At 43.3% G+C, this 19,793-nt stretch overlaps 1 long non-coding RNA gene across 1 annotated transcript; it reads left to right on the top strand.

Moving 5' to 3' along the window:
* Positions 1 to 13: 13 nt before the first annotated feature.
* LOC125690461 (uncharacterized) lies at positions 14 to 13,705 on the top strand. Its single transcript, XR_007375685.1, has 4 exons — positions 14 to 4,423; positions 5,071 to 5,154; positions 5,611 to 5,701; positions 7,696 to 13,705. It is a non-coding gene; the product is annotated as an uncharacterized LOC125690461 (long non-coding RNA).
* Positions 13,706 to 19,793: the final 6,088 nt, after the last annotated feature.

The raw sequence follows: 19,793 nt of genomic DNA on the forward strand, positions 1-19,793 counted from the left end.
GGGTGAGGGACAGGTGCTGTACCACAGGGCAGTGGGCATGGAACGGGCTTCACAGGGCTGAGGGCACAAAGCTGGAGTTCAAGGAGTGTTTGGACCACGCTCTCAGACATAGGGTTGGATTTTGGGCAGCCCTGTGTGGAGCCAGGAGTTGGACTTGATGGAGAAGGCAGAAGATGGCACTGGGCAATGTGCAATTTCCTTCATGAGAGGTGGTGGTTACCAGGCAGGAGTATGAGCACAGTTTATCATCAGAGGGTTCAGCTCACATCTTGTTTTGGAGTTGGTTAGAGATTGAGGTAGCTCACAAGTGGTAAGGTAGGAACTGGAAGAGCTGAGTGAGCTGGGAGGGTGCCGGAAGCAGAACAGAAAAGAGCACCGTGAGCGTACTTGTGAGGAGATTAAACTGAACAGGGCCAGGGCAAGGCAGACAGCTGAGAGGACCTGAGTGTATTGAAGGCAATGGACAGAGAACGTTCTGGAACATTTCAGGCTGTAAGAGGCGACAGTCTTTGTGGAGCTTGTGCACACTGGGGTTTGAACTCCCAGTGTGCATAGAGATGAAGGTCAGATTTAGTTGGAGCATGGGTAAGGGGCTGGAAATGCAGCAGAGCACTCGGAGGGTAAATAGCCATTGAAAACAGCAGAAAAATGATTTCACCTTTTCCTCCTTTTACCTTTGAGTAAGCTACCATGCAAGTCACCATCTCCTCTCTTTTTCATTTTCCCCTTTTCAAAGTATATTCCTGAACCTCTTTTTTCCCTCAGGACCATAAGCATTAAAAGCTTATACAGCATCTCACCTTTATGACTCAACAGCTGAAGAAAAAATAATCACAGTAACAAAAGAAAGTGGTAGTTTTGTTTTTATTTGCCAGCAACTTGTTGCTGTGTGACATTGAGAGGCATCAGGTGTTCAGTATTTTCTCACATCCTTTTCTTTTGTCTTTGCTTGCTGAAATGTTAAGTTCCAGCTTTATAGCTAGTGCTCTCATTACCACAAATAATGAGAATTCTACATCAAAAGGGAGTAGAGAAAAAAACTGTCCCTACCTCTTGGAGAGAGTAGAGATTGCTCAGAGATGGCATGGCACTGCACTACTTCTGCATGCTCCAGCAACAAGCAATGGGTTTCTGTCTAACAGATTATGTAGATGTCTGTGATTATTCAACAAGATTAACCTTTTTATTTATTAATCACTCTCTAGTAGACATTAAGGAGGCTTTTTTCACTACTGGTTCTGTTTTGTTTTACCTTGAATTGAGCACTGCTTTTTTACACTGTGCTGATTTGTGGTTCCTTTCACTGATGAGGAACAGCTGGGGCTGTAGAAATGCATGCACACATCTGTGTAGGTATGTTGGAGACCAAAGGTTGGGACAAGTTGGTAGGCAATCTTTGAAACAAACACGCCAGGGAAAAGCCTTGACATGCAACAAATATACGCAAATGTACCTCACTGCTTTGTATGCACCCATGTGAGTACATACTTCTGTATACATGTTTTTTTTCTGCCAGCTTCTTTGGCTACAGCCGTAAGTCCCACGACCTTCCATATGCTCTCATGCTACAGTTCTCAGGAACAGGGTAGCTGTTAAGGAATGGACTGTTCACATACTTGAATTGCTTAGAACTATGCTTCAGCTGTGGGTTACTGAAGACATGCCTCCATTAGCCCGATCTGGTTTCTGTGTATTTGCAAAGTTGTTAAAATATGACCCTTCATGATAGATGGCTAAAACTTTAGCCAAAGTGGAGTTCAAGAGAATCTGCTAAGTCAGATCAGACTTTTAGGTCAAGTCCTAAAGCTTTGCAGCTTTGCCTCTAAATGGTTCTAAATGGTACACTTTATTTCCTGGAAACTTGCAAGTTGATCGTTGCTAAAGAGTTTAGACTGCTGTTCTAGCATGTTCACGTGTATGTTGTAGATGTCAACATGCTTCAAAATACGAAGAAATTGAGCAATATCAGTGTCAGCCCTCTAACCTAATGTTGCCATGTTACCCTGGACAGATTCAGACAGTAATATAATCATTACTTTAAAAAGCTCATGAGAGATTTGAAAGCATATCAAGGTGCTTGTAAGATACCTGCTATAGCATGCTGTCATTCTAACCTAGATGACTTAGTTATGCCTAAATCAATCCCTGCTTAATTTTACTTTAATTTTACTTTGATTTTACTTTACTACTGCATGATTTTTTTTTTTGGTTGCTTTCATGTAATAATTATTTTTTTTATTTGGACTTCTTTTTTTAAAGGAAGAAACATTCATTATATGTTTTATTCTGCCTTTCCATTTTGCATGTTAAAATTTACAGCTTGTAGGGTGGTTTCATCTGTGCCATCTGCATGCCATATTGTACATCAGATGGTGGGATAAAATCTGTAACAAGAACATTTTGGGACGTTGAAGTCTTTCAGGATTTGAAGTAATGATATTCACAGCACGAATGTGTGGAGCCACTCATATAACTGAAATAGAAGACACAGAATGCCAAAGCAGCTGCTGAGTGAAAGAGAGACCACACAGTTGGGGAAGCATACAAGCAGCGAGGACAAAAGAACGTTTGAGGGAACAAGAAAGTGCAACTTCAGGCAGTGAGAAACTGGAGTCAATCACTGGGAATTATTGACAAGCAGCCATGCGCCCACACAGAGATTAGAGTCTCGCTTTGGGATGCAATGTGAATTAATACTGGTGTAAAGAGTCAGTATCAAAAAGGCACCTGGCTTAGTGTTTTCTGATCCCTGACTAGGCAACTTTGTCATTTATTGTTGGGTTTTAGACATGTTCACAGTCACAAAGTAGGACACCATTACCTGTACTAACTTCTGTTAGAAAGGACAGCCTAAGAACTAACTATGACGTTACAGTTTGTGCAAGGATTGATAGGGCCCAATGGAACTCCAGATGTTGATAGGTATACTTCAGTCTTGAGCCCTCACAATAGATTTCATTTGCCCCTGCCTTTAAGTATCTCTTCACTTTCCTTGAGATCTCCGGTTTAAAGAGCAATAGGAATAAGATCCTGTTAGATGTATTATGTTTAATACTGTGGCTAGTAGGAATTGCCAGTTCTCCCCTTTCTAGCTATGAGTGCAAACTTCTCAACAATTTTCAACAACTTTCTAACTTTTCAATACATTTTATTTTATTTTTAGTGAAAGCAGTCTGTTCATCTTAGATCATCCTGAACCAGAGCTTGTATTTTATATTTGTCTTGCCTGTTACATTTGCTGGTGACTCAACATTTCCAACTTCAGAAGTCAGGTTTCAAGAAATGAAACAAATACAAATAGCAACAAAAGGGAACTCTGCTTTATTTTCTTGATATTCATGAGCTATGAATGTCACACATACTGGAAGCAATGATTTTTTTCCTAGAAATATTAGTATGAAGGTTTTATTTGATCCAACCTACCAAACTGTTTGATATTAAGCTTCATCTGGGAAAGGTGTCTGAATTCCACAGACCCGGTCTTGCAGATGTAAAAAGCTGATAGCAAACTTTGCTTTCACTACCTTTGTTGGGGGCCATAGCAAGTCCCCCTATCCTGATGGGTAATTCTGATTGAGCCTTCTATGTAACTTTCATTTTTCTGTGTGAATCACAATGGTCTCTTATGATTTAGTATACCTTTTTCTTTTATTATTGTCATGAATTATTCCTTCTCTGGTCGTGATACTGTAAAGTTCTGTTGGCTATGTTTAAAGTCGAGGCACTGATGCAATGGGCACAATCCAGATTAGCTGTTCCCTGAAGAATGCTTCTTCTAAATGGACATCTGAACAGATGTTTAGGATGAAACAGAAGCAATGCTGAAGATGGGGAGCTAGAGTGTATAAAATTAAATGGGTTTACTGCAGAAAAACTCTACCATTTAGGGCAGAGCTAGGAGCAGAATTCAAGTCTCTTGATCAGCCACTGCTTTAATTCCAATGTCATCATATCTAGGATTGAAAAGGGCTTTAAGGAACATCTAGTTCCAGCCACTGGCCATGAGCAGAGGCACCTTCCACTAGATCAGGGTGCCCAAAGCCCCATTCATCCTGGCCTTGAACATTTCCAAGAATGGAACTCTCCTGGTAGTTTCACTGTAGCACATCACCAGTGGCACACAAAGACTTTCTGTTCCTTCCTGATCTTGATAGGAGTTTGCAGAATGAGCACGTTCAGAGATAATCATGTCACAAAAAGAAAAAAGTGGTTACATAAAAGCTCTGAAGCTAATCACTAGAATGTCAGTCTCAGTGGGAATTACAGCCAACTTCTCATTTTTTCCAGAACCTTCTGTAAAATACTTGGAATTGCAATATCAACTCTTGTTTACAGGCTCACAACAGTACTCTTCTAGACACAGTAGGATGCTTTTTCCTTTTCTCAGAAGCATAGACCTAACAGCAGACTGTGCCACCAAAAGGTAAAAGGCATTATCCTGCCTAAATTTAAGTTATTCTTTGAAAAGGAAGAACATTTTGCGCCTGTACTGTACAAGAGACTCAGTAACAATGCTTCTCTATATTGTTTATAAAATTCCACTTTGTTTCAGACAAGGCAATGCAAAAGGACTTCCCATTTCTTATACTGAGAGAAGTACTGTGAAAAATTAAGTTTTGTGTTAAAACTGTGTGAGCTACCATTTCTCATAGCTGAGCCTTTACAGAGGCTTTATGGTTTGGGGTTTTTTTGGTATACGTTTTGCTTTTATCATTCATTTTCAAAATTCATGAGTATTTCTGATTCTTTTTTTTTTTTGTAATTAAGCTGTGTAGTAAAAAAGATATTCTAGAATGTGGCTGATTGAAATTTAAGTAGTTTTCACCTGTCTTTGAAAACACGGATAGGACACCAGTATTCCTCTACTGCTAAACACAATCTAATCAAACTCTATTTTACCCTCTAGAGTGAAATAATCCTTTTAAATAGGGCTTACTTAGAGAGGAGGTAGAGATGCCTAACTTGAAGCCACTTGAAAGTTTAGCTCTCATCTGTCTTTACTTACACAATGAAAGTAACTTGTCAACTCTGGTTTCATCCCATTCTGAATTGAACACCTTTGGAATGCAGCCCCTCTCCCCGATTCTCTTCTTTGACTTCTAAGGAGCTTGAAGACCACACTGCGCCTGCACACCTCTACAGCATCGCTATCAGGTGAGTGCAGCCCTTCTGTCATACCACTGATCACATGGTGCACATATATAAAACATTCCCACTGTTGTTCTCTGATGCACACAATAGAAGCACTCACAGGTCTTCTCTGAAGATCTGTCCCCTGGCTTGCTCATCGGAGGTGAGAAAAGTACTTTAATATTAGCTGTTAAATTCTGACCTCACAAAAGCTTGCTTTGTTGTTGTCTTGTTTTTGTTTTTTTGGGGGAGTTGGTTAGATGGTTTGGTTTGTTTCAGTGGTAAATCTTATTTAAATTCCAAATTTGCAGCATTTGCTGCAGTTTTTATTGGTAAAAGCAGTGAATCTCATCAAAGTATATGCATCGGTGCTGGCTAACGCTTGTTGGGATATTTGCTCTGCGGCTACATGCAGAATAGCAGTGAGCTGACTTGCTGTTTTATTTTTGCTGCCTGTAATCAGTAATTTGCTCTTTGTAGGTGCATGAACTATCAAGAATGTAACACTAGGTGTAGAAAATGGCCCTGAATCCATTGTGGAGCCAAGGCGTGGAAACTGGGCATTTTAAAGGTAAAAACCTAAAATGCCACAATTACAGTATTCATGTGTTAACATTCATACTGCAAAGCATTGTTAGCATTTTAGAAATGGATTGACTATTTTTTTTTTTTTTGCAGCCTATAATCTGTGGAGGTTTATCTATTCAGGGCATCACATTTTCCTCTTGGTTTGTGACTTCATTTTGTTTTGTTGCCAAAAGGTCAGAGGTGCGTTTGAGCTTTTTGGGTTTTCTGAGATGGAAAATATTTTGAAGACGAGGCGGTGGAGGCTGGACAAGCCCAACCATGCTTGGTTTTGTCACTGCTGTCTTTACACAGACAAAATTCCTGCTTAAAGTAGCTTACGGCAAACTCCCAGACCTGTGTAGCTGCCAGAACTAACAGTCTGTTCCCTCCCAGTTTCCTACTGGGTCCATGCACGTCACAGTAGGCCTTATCCTAATGAAAAGCTGAGCTGCTGAGCGGAGCTAGTGCGGCGTTCACAGTGTCCTAACAGGCACAGGTGCTCTTGGGAGCAGACCTCTCTCACAGTCTTCTGGAGGCAGATCTCTGAGCCTGCCTACTCCCATATTTACAAATTCCCCGACTTCCTAAGAGGTTTTACATGAGTGTGAATGCAGACACACCTTGGCTGGGTTGTCTCCAAGCACAGAAAGCCAGGTAGGCATGTGCCGCAGGGCATGACATGCCTTTCCCATAGCCATAGCTTCCTCTAGAGCTCCAGAAACACGTCTAGCAGCCACCACGCCTCTGTGGGGAGCTCCTGGGGTCCTCACATTGAGCTGCCTTAACCTGCACTGTGCAGGTGTGCAGGCACTGAGGGTTTTAGCTGCTTGTCTCCAAGCTGGCTCTCGTTTTTCAACCAGAAAAAAGCACAGTGTTAAATGCTGCAGTGTCTGTATGACTACAGTCCTATTAGCAGAAATAAATCTGTATATGAGTAATCACATATTGATTACATATACTTTTATCTTCCTACTATCCCTGTTATTCTCCTATGAGTAATTCTCCTGAGATGTGAATTTTGTTTAATGCACAAGAAAAGTTTGGGTTTAAATTCTGAGTTACATTTTACTTAGGGATCAGGGAAATTGTCGTTCTGTAAGAGTTGGTATCATTCACCATCTCTCTGTATTCAGCATATACAGTGCTACCAAACACGCAGTCAGTGAGGTAAATTTGCTAGCCATGCACTGTACAGATTTTTAATTCCCATCTGTCTTCTGTGGTCATCAGAGTAGCACATCCAGTGGAGGGTCCCCATGTGCAACTTGCCAGCAATCCACGATGGGATTCAGATTCAGGTTTGTCAGCAGGGAAGGCTGCTGTGCTAACTTGCTCTATCTGCTTATCTGAGCACCTGCAGCAGCCAGAATAACCCTCAGTCCTGGCTCTGGCAGTGTGGGATCCTCATGACTACAACGTGAAGTTTCAGATCCTTTCTTATTTACATATTGGGTCATTGGGTTTCTTTTACAGGTTTCTTGGTACCTCCTGCTGATGAGTCAGAGAGCAGATTGCTATTGCCATCTGGAGGGAAGGAAATCTGGCTGTTTGCACTGCTGAGTAGAAATTTGCTAAAAGCAGCTGTAAGGACAAAGAAAATCCCTATGGCTACAGAAACTATAGTCATTAATGCTGTTGATTATTTCCAACATAAAACTCTAATTAAGAATTACGTTACCAGTTAATCTCCATTCATTTAATTATTATGTATTTACTGTGTAGAGCAGCCTCTGTTCCAGCAGCTCCAGAGAAAGGGTAGGTCCAGGTTATGCAAAACAAATTCCTCTGGGTTTTCTAGTTTGCTTACAAGAGTTTTTGTTCATCTGAAGTAACAAAAAGCCAGCTACGTCTCTTACTATGTCTACTTGTGACATTTATCAATTTATAAACTTGAAATAAAATATTTAACCACATAAAGGAAACTTCTGCTTCTACAGAAGGGCTGCTTTCAGATTGGTAATCCCAATCGTCTGTATTTCCTTCTTCCTTTGCTTTTAGTGTCGCCAGATATCTCTGCTCCTGGTGTCTGGGTCCTCTCTACATCTGCTCTGATTGTCAGCACCAGGGACTTGAATGTTATGCAGAAGGAAACTGGAAAATCACAAGACTTTAAGGTACTGATTTCCAAATAAAACTGAGGGTGAGGAGAAAAGTACACTGTGAGTGGAAGGTTTCAGGAAGGAAATACTATTGACAGTGAGAGCTGAAAGTGGATGCTAAAAGTGGCTTATAAAATCCTTCAAGAGATACTACCAGGGAGGGAAACAGAAATTAATGAAATTGTTTTTGCCATGTGTGGATGGACAAGAAATGGAGATGGGTAAACACAGCACTTGTTACTGGTTGAAACAGTCTTCTCTGGCTTCATCAAATGCTTTGGTCTACTACCTGTTCTTTTCACTGCCAGCTGACTGGGAGTAGTGCTTCCATTCACAACCTATCTGGTTTCACTGGAGTAGGGTTGCTGAGCAAGAAGTTGAACCAAAAGCAAGCTCAATAATGTTCAGGCCACCTCCCCGCAAAGAAGCTTGACCTTCATCACATCATGATGGAGCACTCCCCTTCCTACTGCAAGCACTTACCTATTGGGGAACAAGAAGGGAAATTCCACCAGGAAGCTAGGGAAGAAAGATGCCTCTCTTCAATGCCTCTGGCTGCCCAGAGAGACCAATGATTCCCCATCCGGGGGCACATTTAGAGCTTGGCCCTGGTCTGAGCAGAGGGGCTGGAGTAGGTGCTCTCCCTTTCTTCTTTCAGTAAGCAACTGTGTACGGCCTCAGTAAAGAAGATGGGACAGTTTTAGGTGCTTTCAGCTTCCCAGCAATATCAACTCTGCTGTTGTAGCTAACATGAAAAAACTAACAACAATGAAGTGTGAAGATGTGGATGGCTTGCATAGATGTAAATACACAGACATACAGAAGCACTGGCTTTACCTGCTCTGTGGGAAAGCAGTCCAACAGCAAAATGTGAGGGCGGAGGGAGGGGTGCTTGAGGTTGAAGAAACTCATGGAAAAAGCACAAATTCTTAACAGATTTTGTTTCCAAGATGCTTGTATGGAGCCATTGTAGCAAAACAAGCAAGTCTGAATGAATGGAAGGCAATGTCACAGGCACTGAGTGCTGGCTGCACTACTCAGTTACATGCTCACCCCTTTCTCCCTGCATCTCCTTTCCTGGGAGTGCCAGAGGGACTAAATAAATGGGGAGCAAACTTTATAATGTCTTTTACTGTGCTATTTTCAGAATTCCAATAAAAGACATCATCAAACATTAATTCTGGACCTCAGAAATATATAAAGGTTTACATATTTAGGATGACTATTGTAAAGGGCGTGATTTCCATCCCAGGGGAAAGATTTGCAGACCCTGACTTCACGTGTATGTAGTTACACCTATGAACAAAATTCAGGTACACTGAATGGTTCCAGGAAAAAAAATCTCTGATACTTCTCAGAGAACAGTCTTTCAGATAAAATAAAAATCCTTTGCTTTCTCAAATTGTATCATGCTAGTCCCTAATTTACACCACTTTCTTGCCCATAAGCGAAGTCCCTTGGAGCATCAGAAGTGCCTTCTCATGTGCTCTGTCTGGGTTTTGTGCAGCAGGATTAAACCAACTTTTCCCCTGGTCATTCAACAACATCCTGAGCCCAGGAGAACTAGACCCAGTATTTCAGCATCGTGGTGAGGTTCTCTGTTAACCCAGCTCCTGTCTCCTCTGCCTGCATATCTGAAGATTTCATCATCCTTTAGGTCCCTCTTGCAGTGGGAGTTTCTGTTCAGCTCCTATGTCCTTCTTTTCTGAATCATTTCCAGAGCTTCAGAATCTAGTTTCCATCTTACTGCAGTGGCATTCATTCTCTGTTTCTAGACATAGAGCTTCATGTTTACCTGTAATAAACTAATACATCACATGCTTGCTTTCTGTTTAGTGCTGATTACATCAGTGACCTATTTTCATTTCAGTTCCTCTGGTATTCATGTCTGTGGCAATATGATGGCTTTGTTCTCTTCTGTATCACAAATTAAAATGGGCAATGGCTAGTAAACAACTCCCATGGTGCTCCCCTAGTTAACACCCTTCTGGTCAATGGCTCATTGTGTCACATTCAGATTAAAAATTGGGTTAACCAGTTTCTGAACCATCCAGTCAATTAATTTTCTACAACTTCTTGGCCAAATTGTGCACAACAAAAGCCTCGTGCTTTATAGGCGTTTACTATATGAATAGAACTGTTTTTATGAAGTAAGCTCTTACTCCTCATAGCACGCTAGCTCAGCATAATCTACTTTCTGTAAATCCATGCCAGTTGGCATAAATAGCCTCTACTTCTTTTTATTTTGTGATCTAATAACACAGGCATTTTGGCCAGCATTCTTGTTAGACTATGAACATCCATTAGGCTCATAGCCAGCATAATGGTGAATAGTCCATAGCCTGAAATGGCCTGGGCTCTCTTGCACACCTTTCAAAACACTGTTCCAGGGTGCCCTTCTTTTCCAACCTCTGGAGATCCCTTGGACTTCCAGTTCTTCTGAAAGTGACATTTAGTGGCTCACAGTGTTCTTCAGTAAGCTCTTTGAAACTTCAAGGATACTAATGGTACAAGTTCTCCAATTTTAGGATGCCTGATAGCAGCAGCTGTTGTTTGAGCCTTTTGAGGCATCTGCTTTCTCACCAGCCATGTGGCCAGACATAGCTTGCTTTTTTCAACCATCTCAGTGGATTAAGATACATGCAGCACACTGCTTGCTATTGCTCAGCCCATACATGTGGGTATGAAGCAAGTCTTCCTGAGGCCTCACTGCCTCCGTAGCTCACCTGAGAGAGATTCCAGTTGAAGAGATTCTTAAACAACAAAACTGGATCTCTGTTTGCTTCGACCAATCATGAGTCACTGTAGTTGGCACTAAGTGCCAGCACTACATTCAGTACAGCAGGGCTGCCGTTCATCTTTTCCCACTTCTCTTCATCCACAGCTCTTGGAGTGGGACACTGTCAGCCAATGCCAGCAGTGAGATCTTTGACAGCCACGAGGTTGGATCGCCACTGGCTGCCCTTCTTGGCCGGCTCCATATGGAAATGCTAGAGTGAGGGTGACTGGATGCTCTCATAAGCAAGCAGCACCGAGGATGTCCTAATCCCACAAAAGATTTCCAGTTCACATAAGTGCATGATTTTTAAAAAGACATATAATGGCTTTAGAATGGAATGGAATGGAATGGGATAGGATAGGATAGGATAGGATAGGATAGGATAGGATAGGATAGGATAGGACAGAGTAGTGTAGTGTAGTCTTCAAAGATCATCACATCGAACCACCATGCAGTTCAAAAAGCTAAAGCACAGTGAAGGCAGTGACAAAATGCCTTGAACACCGACAGGCATGGGGCACCAACCACCTCTCTAGAAAGCCTGTTCCAGGCTTTGATCCCTCTCAGGGTAAAGAAATGTTCCCCAGTGCCCCAGTTCCCCAGTAGCCTCCCCTGGAGTTCTCTGCCTTTCCCCTCCTGCCATTGGTTTCCAGGAGCAGAGCCCAGCACCTCCCTCTGCTAGAGAGCAGCAAGGTTGCCTCTCAGCCTCTTTTCCAGACTGGACAGTCTGATATCCATGGCCTTCTCTCACAGGAAATGCCTTCCAGTTCTGCTTTGTTGCCCTTTTCTGGATGCTTTCAATGACTTTGTCATCCTTTTTAAACTGTGGGGACCAGTACTGCACATAATATTCCAAGTGAATCCACACCAAGTATAGCAGGAGAGTCACCTCTTTTGACCAGCTGCCTGCGCTGTGCTTAATGCAGCCCACAATGCATTTTGCCCTCTTGGCTGCCAGGCACGCTGCTGCTCACACTGAGCTGCTGGCACCAGCAGCCCCAGGTCCCTTCCTGCAGAGCTGCTCCTCAGTCTGTCCCCAGTCCAGCGCTGCTCCATCCCAGGCTCAGCACGTGGCGTTTTTCTTTGCTGAACTTTGTGCCACTGATGATTGTCCAATGCTGCAATGTATCTTGATGCCCCTGAAAGGCCTCTCAGCCCTCCAGGGAGTCAGCAGCACTTCCCAGCTTCACGTGTCACCAAACTTGATGGAGTGGAGGATACACTTTGCTCCTGCCTCCAGATCACCAGCAACTACTCCTGAAAGGAGATTGTGGTGAGGTGAAGATCGGCCTCTTCTCCCAGGTAACAGTGATAGGACAAGAGGGAATGGCAGTAAGTTGCTCTAGGGGAGGTTCAGGTTGGATATTAGAAGAAATTTCTTATCAGAGCGGTGAGGCTGTGGCACAGGCTGCCCAGGGAGGTGAAGGAGTCACCATTCCTGGAGTTATGTGGATGTGGCACTGAGGGACGTGGTCAGTGGTCATGGTGGTCAGTGGGAGGTCAGTTGGGTGGGCTGATGGTTGGAATAAATGTTCTTAGCGGTCTTTTTGCCTTCTTTTCATCCACCAATCACGTAACCTTATCGTAGAAGCAAATCACCTAAACACATTATGATGATTTTCATCTCGAAATATTTAGTAGCTTTCAAACAGATGCTCGCGGCTTCCTAACAACGTCGGTGTCTCCTAAAGAAAGGCACGCAGCGCTCCGATGCGCTCAGCTCGGGTGAGCGCTGCTCCGCGCCCGGCCCGGCCCCGCACTGCCGCCCAGCGGTGCCTGCCCACGCCGCGCCCACGCCGCTCCGCTCGGGTCTTCGTGCTCTGCTCGTAGCCGGCCCGCTCTCAGAGAAAGCACGGGGCTGATACGGCGGAGAGGATGAAAGTAAAACACGCTGCGCGGTGGGACTCGGAGGCAAAGTAAGAGGCAGCAAGGAGTGGCTGCAGCACGGAGACTGAAGGGGCTCTGACTTGAATATCCCACCGAAGGACACTGGTGGTGAGGCCCGGCATATGGGGAGATCCATTAAAGCTCAAGCACTGACAGTATCAGAACAAGCCACAAGCCCACCTGCACAGAGTTAACATTGCTTCAAACATATTTCAGCTAAAATCACAGAGTCATTAAGATTGGAACAGGCCTCTAAGATTATCTAGTCCAACCACCACTTCTCACCAAAACATTTTAGAGGATGTGTCTGCAAGCTGTTGTTCTGATACTACAAATCCTAAAGCTAAATCTTCTGTGTCCTGAGATTGTAGGTATTTAAAATGTATTCATTTTTTTTTCTCTCTGTGTTTCTCATCTGACCACTGGCCCTGTGCCTTTCACATTGTACTGTGCAAAATAGCCATTGCCCACATTTTAGGAGAAGAGTGTAAGAAATCTCTTAGCAGTACTGGAAAATGCTAAGCAATTTCATTGAACTAGTTGGCTGGGGATCATTCACAAACATAACTGTGGCATAATATTTAAGTTGGTTTTTAGAACCAAACCCCCAAATGAAAATTTACAAGTACTTGAAAAGCGAAAAGAAGCAAGGATGAAGACACTACTTTTTTACCCTTCTAGCAGGAGAGATTTTCTGGTAAAAAGTACCAAACAAATGATTAGCCTTTCTGTTGCACATTTCAAACCCAGATTTTAAAGTATTCTGGTTGGATGTTTCTCCCTTGAAAGAGTGGTAGGGCAGCGGCACAGGCTGCCCAGCAAGGTGGTGGAGTCACCATCCATGGATGTGTTCAGGAAATGTTCAGATGTTGTACTAAGGGACATTGGTCAGTGGGAAATATTGGTGATAGATGAATGGTTGGACTGGATGATCTTGGAGGTCTTTTCCAACCTTGGTGAATCTATGATTCCATAATCTGAGTATTTTACAACAGAAGTCAAGCATCGCTGGCAGAAAAAACTGAACTCAAATGGCAGAATTACTTGGTGCAGCTCTGCCAAAGATGTAACAGCAGAATTAAATGCTGAGAAGTGCCTTGTTTCTCAGTTGTCCGCATATCAGGGACTACACTGACTCTCACTGCTGCATTAACTATGCCGAGATAGTGAAAAGTGAAAAAATACTCACCATGTGCTTTGGACCCCTGTGAGGATCAGAAAACCATGCCTGCGTTGATCAAGTGGCACTACCTAAATAAAACACATTGTTCTTTCCTAACTTATCTTTACTATTGTTTAATCATGCAATAAATGTACACTCGGCTTAGCCTTGAAAAACTGCTCTTTAGAATAGTTTATATATTGCAGGCACTATTTCTAAAGCCAAAGAACAGAGTTTTGCTGACAAGGGTTCCTCAGGACCTGATCAACGTGTGGAAATCTTGAGGATGTTGGACACGTCTCCTTCTGGTTTTGTCAACACCAACATGCAGAGCTGCTACAAGCTGTATCTGCAGAGTATCCACTGCATTCACTCACAGTACTTCCATACCACCAAAGCTTTTTTACATCAAATCTTCGTGGTTTTTTTTCCTGGAAACAATGCACACTCATGGATATGTGAGTTAAAATGCCATTAAATATTTATATGACACATTTTTTGACCACTCAGGAACTGGCAATGTTCCAGAAAGCACCGCTGAGCTATTCAGATGGCCTGAGACTAAAGGTTTCCCAGTGCCTGGTCTGCCCACTGACCGCACACGGCAGTTACACCATGGAGAGCCTCATTTCTCAACAAGGGCTTTGCAACATCACCACAGTGTGCCCAAATCATTTCTGTTCTGTAATCAATGAGACAAAAATGCTCTAGCTGTAAAATGTCCACAGCATTGCACAACACATGGCCCAGCAGCAGCTCTGACCTGCCAAGTTAGCACAGCTGGAAGATGTTTCAACCTCAGGACTGATCTTGTGTTGGCCTTTAATGTAGGGAAAGGAGTGCCTCGTTGTTGCAGTTGCTGTCCTTTGGCTGAAATGCTGACACAAACTGCATTTTCTTCTACTGAGAGCTGTTTATCCCAGCATAGATGTAGATACAAACAAACAGAAGATGGTTGGTGCTTTCAAAGCCCAAGTGTTGATCTCAGCTTCCCAGTATGGTTCTCAGACTGCATAGACCAAGCCCTGCCTGTTCCAAGCTATCATTACTCCACCAACTTGGAAGCCACTTAGGATTTGTTTGTTTTTCTGTGCTATTCCCACACTTAAAATGTTTCAAAAAAATTAATCTTCATAGAATAGTTTGGGTTGGAAGGGACCTCCAAGCCCACCCAGTCCCACCCCGTGCCATAGGCAGGGCTGCCACCCAGCAGCTCAGCAGCCCAGGGCTCCATCCAACCTGGCCTTGAGCACCTCCAGAGATGGGGCACCACAGCTTACATGGGCAGCTGTGCCAGCGCCTCACCGCCCTCTCAGTAAAGCATTTCTTCCTCATATCTAATCTAATTTAACTTGCCAAAAGATGTCCAACTTCTGGACAAATGGGAGCTGAGTCTGTTGAAATCAGCAGCCCTGAGCTTCAGCTGACAGGATGCATGAAGGCAGAGACTTTATCTGTGGGATGAGTGATGCTCAGAGGTGAGTCTTCTGGCTGTGAGCCCATCCTGCAGCTAAACAAATCCCAAAGGCCAGGCTATCCTCTGTACATATGTCTGGGCTTTTTCAGTGTTTTGGTGGTATTTGGTATGGGCATAAAAGGTATGACCTAAAATCACCTAACACATCAGCTCATAAAACATTGACTGGTTGTCTGGTACAAAACAAGCATTAAACAAGGATCCATCCTAGTCATGCTCAGTATTCAAGCAAGTCCTGCTGTTGGAAGGTGACTTTTTCCCTTTAAATCTGAAGATTGGGGTCATATGTTATCATGAGAAGGCTTTAGAGTCTGCAGCGCTGGTGGGAGTGTCAGGACAAGCTCGCAGAGTGCGTGGCTCACAGCCTCCTGCTGCTGAAAAGCATTCCTAGCTCCTATCAGCCTCCCCTTGACACTGGCTTCCCAGTGACAGTTGTCACTGGCAAAGTCCCACTCTACTGAAAGGCCCTGTGCAAACACACAGCTGAACATCTGTCAGCGCTGCTTGCACACCACTGAGACCACTGCTGCTGTATTTTCTTTCCTTTTGCTGTCTTTTAAGAAAAAGCTTATGAGCTTTATTTTAATTTCTATTTTTAATATCATTTACATTTGTATTTTATATTCTAGTTTACGAGCAGAATTTTTTTGACCATAATAACATGAAGCAGTGTTTTCCTGGGAAAGAACAAATAGTTAATTCTTTCCTGGCTGGCCTCAAGTGACTCCGTGTTCCCATTGCTTTTGAAATCACTCGAGTTTGCTTAGCCTGAAAGATTACAGCTATAGGAAAACTTACATTTCAGTGTTCTATTTTAAAAAGGAACAGCAGAATTTTTAAAATAGCATCGCTACTGTTTTTTTTCTGACTGTGGCATCTCCAGCCCAAGTACGTAGACGCAATTTCCAAAGCACTAAGAAATGTCTTAGGTCACATTTAAGGCGGGTCAGCCAAATCCAGGATCAGTGAAAAAATGACTTGTTCATCTGTTCTGGAATGAGAACTGTCTTCCCACCATTCTTAGCTATAAAGATATCTTTTGTGTGGCTGATGCTAAATTTAAGCCCAGGCTGAGTGTATTTGTGAACTATCTACGCGCATTTATACATCAGCAGTGCATTGCTGGTAGGCTGCATGCACAATTAGGGGCTTTATGACTTTTGAAGTCACCTAATACAAAGATTTTTGCAGCAATAAAAGCCTGTGATGGGATGGATGTTTTGCAGACCTACAGCCTGATTCTCCTTTGTTGGTATTGGTGGTGCGGTGTTGGTTTAGCTCCACTGCTTGCTGTGGCACCGATCCTCACACCACTTGAGCACCACAAGAACAGAAGAAGGAAACCCACCCTTCAGTGCAAGCCCAGGGAAGTTGAATTCTGCACAGCTCACTCTTATTTCAGACCATAGCCCTGTGCAGAGTGGGCCTGGCAACAGGAAGGACACCTTGCAGGATGCTCCTTGCACTGAGCAGCTCACGCAGCACTGTCACCTTGTGGGGCAGCGTTATGGGGGCTTCCAGGGCACCAAATGTACAGGTACATGGAAATGAAAGGAACGTAAGGTGAGAATGTGCTCTTTTAATACATGCATTACTATTCTGCAAAAAAAATAAATATCCTCTTATAGTCTATGTCTTTCTTCACCAAAGCATTTGGCTACTGCAGTAGGATTGAAAAGTAAGAGGAGCTGAACTTCTACAGACTTACAGCAGCAGTTAATAGCAAAGGAAAGTCCTTGTGTAGCTGCTTCCTGGTGTTATAATGTTTTGATAACAATGGTACACAAAGGCTTGTTTTGTTCAGCATGCACCATGTCACTGCTTGTCAGACAATGTCTCAATTCTCTAAGTCAAAGACAAAGTCTTGATTCTTTCAGTTCAAGGCAAAAGCCCTGGACAAATGTGTGACAAAAGTATGGATCTGGAATGTCTCAAACTGCGGAGGAATAAAGAAGGGCATTAGTATCAAATTCTACATCCAACTATGACAAAAAGAAGGGACAGACAAATATGCACTTTCTAACTGGAAGGGCACATTTAGGAAAGATGTTTTTCCTCACCATTCCCTGGCTGATTCTGAAATCCTATGATGAAAATGCCTTTCCTGTTCTCTGCACGCACTGCCTACCCCAGGCAGACCTGCTCTCACTGTTCTGGGCTTGGCTCACCCACAGCAGACAGTTTCCCTTCAAGAGGAGAGCAGCTTTGTTTACCAGCCCCAGGTGCAAACCTCATTAACTGATGTTTACTTCTTTTGTGTTTTCAGCTTTCGGTGAGGAGTCGGTTAATGGATACTGAAGATGATGGTAACAGGGACAGTGCTATAGAAAACTCAGGAGCTGGTTTTACGTTTTCAGCTTTGAAGGCTCCTAGGCAAAATGGTTCAGAGCTGTTCAGCTATGGAAAAAAAGGAAAAAAAAAAAAAAAGAATCCTTTTGTGTAGGTTTTGGTTTGTTGTATTTGTTAGGGTTTTTTTTTCATGACAATGGGAAACAAAGTGTAGCCAAACTCCTGACATCTCACGAGTTATAAATACTGCACAAAATTCTACTTCTGGCACCAGAAAATGCTTTCTTCTGTTGTTCGAAGTGACTCCAGATGCTGGTGCACTGCGCAAGCACGCAGACTGGAATGAAAAAGCGAAGTAAATGAATTTACATTCATCTATCAATATCCCTAAGGGACGGGCTGTTCAGACTGCCAAGTCTGCTCTGCGTATGCGTGCATAACTTCAGCGGGCCGGAGATTCCCACAGTGGAATCTCCCCCGTGAGCAGGGCTTCTCTGCTGCCGCAACCTGGTGGAGGTGGTGACTGCTCCCCTTCTCATTGTTCTCCATCTCCTGCAGGACTGGCAGAAAGAACTTTGCAAAGGACCTGGGTATTTTACATTTTAAATAGCCATATATTTCACTGACTGCTGTCCCTCATTTGAAATAGTTCCAAGAAAAGGGATTTTGTCTGTACAAACAGCAGCAATTTCCATCCCAAACTTGAGTGATTTGATGCCCGTGAAGAAAGCAAACAGGGCACATGTGAGAGAAGAAACTACTATGGCCAATGTCCAGCACGTGTTGGAAATACATGTAAGAAAGTAGAAAAGATGAGGGAAATGAGATGATGAAGTAGCAATGGAATCATAAAGGCTGGAAAAGATCACTAAGTTCATCTAGTCTAACCACCAGCCCATCCCCAGCATGCCCACTAACCCACATCCCACAGTGCCAATGACAGAAGCGAGCTGTGAGAAAGGGGTAAGCAGTGTTTTGCTCAAAGTGACGAAATGTCCTTCACTCAACAGCTATCCTCAACCATGCCACTGTCACCAAACTTGTCTGCACAAAGACTGACCAAAGCCAACGTCTTCTTTAGAGGAAAGCAAACAGGACAGTGGCTACACTGACCTTTTTTAAGGCTGGAAGATTGCCACATATCCAGGCTGTGTTTACAAACTCAGACCTTAGTCTATTCTAGGACTTTAGGGCACCTCCTCTGGATTTCTGCCCTATGAAGAATGGGAAGTGACTAAGATCAGTGCCTTTTTCCTCTGCTCACCTCTCTTACTGCAGCAGTACAGCTGGGTTCCTCAGATTTTCTTGCTCAGATTCCTTCATTCATCCTCGCTTCAGCCTAAGGGAATGTCATTTGTGATGAATAAGAAACCTGGCAGCAATGACTTTTTCCTCTCTTTGTTCTGCGCAATCTAAGATGGGGTAAGTTATGGTGATAAAACACAAGACCTTTATACCCATCACCCCTCTTCACCTCCCAGAGGGATGGCCAAAATGTACCTTGGCACCAGCATCAAAGACAAATGTCAATATGTTTCCCTGGTGTTAGAAACAAAATGTTTCCACAGAGCCTTTACCCTGGGCTGCTGGGCTCCAGGCTGGACTCGTCCAGCCTGCATCAGGCTGAGCTCCATGCTGCCAGAGCCTTGCTTTGGCAGAAGGTGCTGAGAGATCCGCTGGGATCCCTGGAGAATTCTGTGGAGATGTATGGGGACTCAAGTGTCCCCCTTTCACCAGCAGCAAGTTATGGAAGGGCCATGACAGGAGTGCCAGTGCTCATCACCCTCACAACATGCAGAGCCTTGGAGCCCACACTGTTTCTAGCTGCCTGAACGTAACCATGGTGAAGACTCAGCCTCAGAGCAGTCCAGTAGTTCTTCTGTTTTACCAATAATATTTAGTATTATTTGATCTTAGCTTTGTTTCCCAGAATTCTGTCAAGGAATACCATAACAAATATAGCAACATTTTCAGGAAAGAAAGAAACCCACGCATCTAATGCTGGATTACTTCTGTAACTATGAAGAATGATACAGTGATTAATAGCTATTGCATTTTATTTCAGACAGAATATTGATAGAAAAAAGAAATATCACAGGAAAAGGGCTTACATGCTCATTGGTGCCTATGGGAATTGCTGATCACCTACATGCTTCAGTAATCGAGTGTATATGGGACGTTTGTTGGGCAATGTGAGTATTCCCTATGCAGTCTTTTAACCTTGTCCACCCAAAAGCAGAAGCTAAGCCCATTTGTATCATTCCCACATCACTGACTACAACAAAGCATGTTTCAGTGCATGTTTAGAAGGATTCTTCTCAGTCCAGTGGAAAGAAGAAATATCAGAGGGAGAGGCAGAATCATTCACCCTCCAGGAAATAATTATTTGGCTGCTGTGAGGCT

The sequence above is a fragment of the Lagopus muta genome, chromosome 3 (assembly GCF_023343835.1).
Source record: "Lagopus muta isolate bLagMut1 chromosome 3, bLagMut1 primary, whole genome shotgun sequence".
In the NCBI taxonomy this organism is placed as follows: domain Eukaryota; kingdom Metazoa; phylum Chordata; class Aves; order Galliformes; family Phasianidae; genus Lagopus; species Lagopus muta.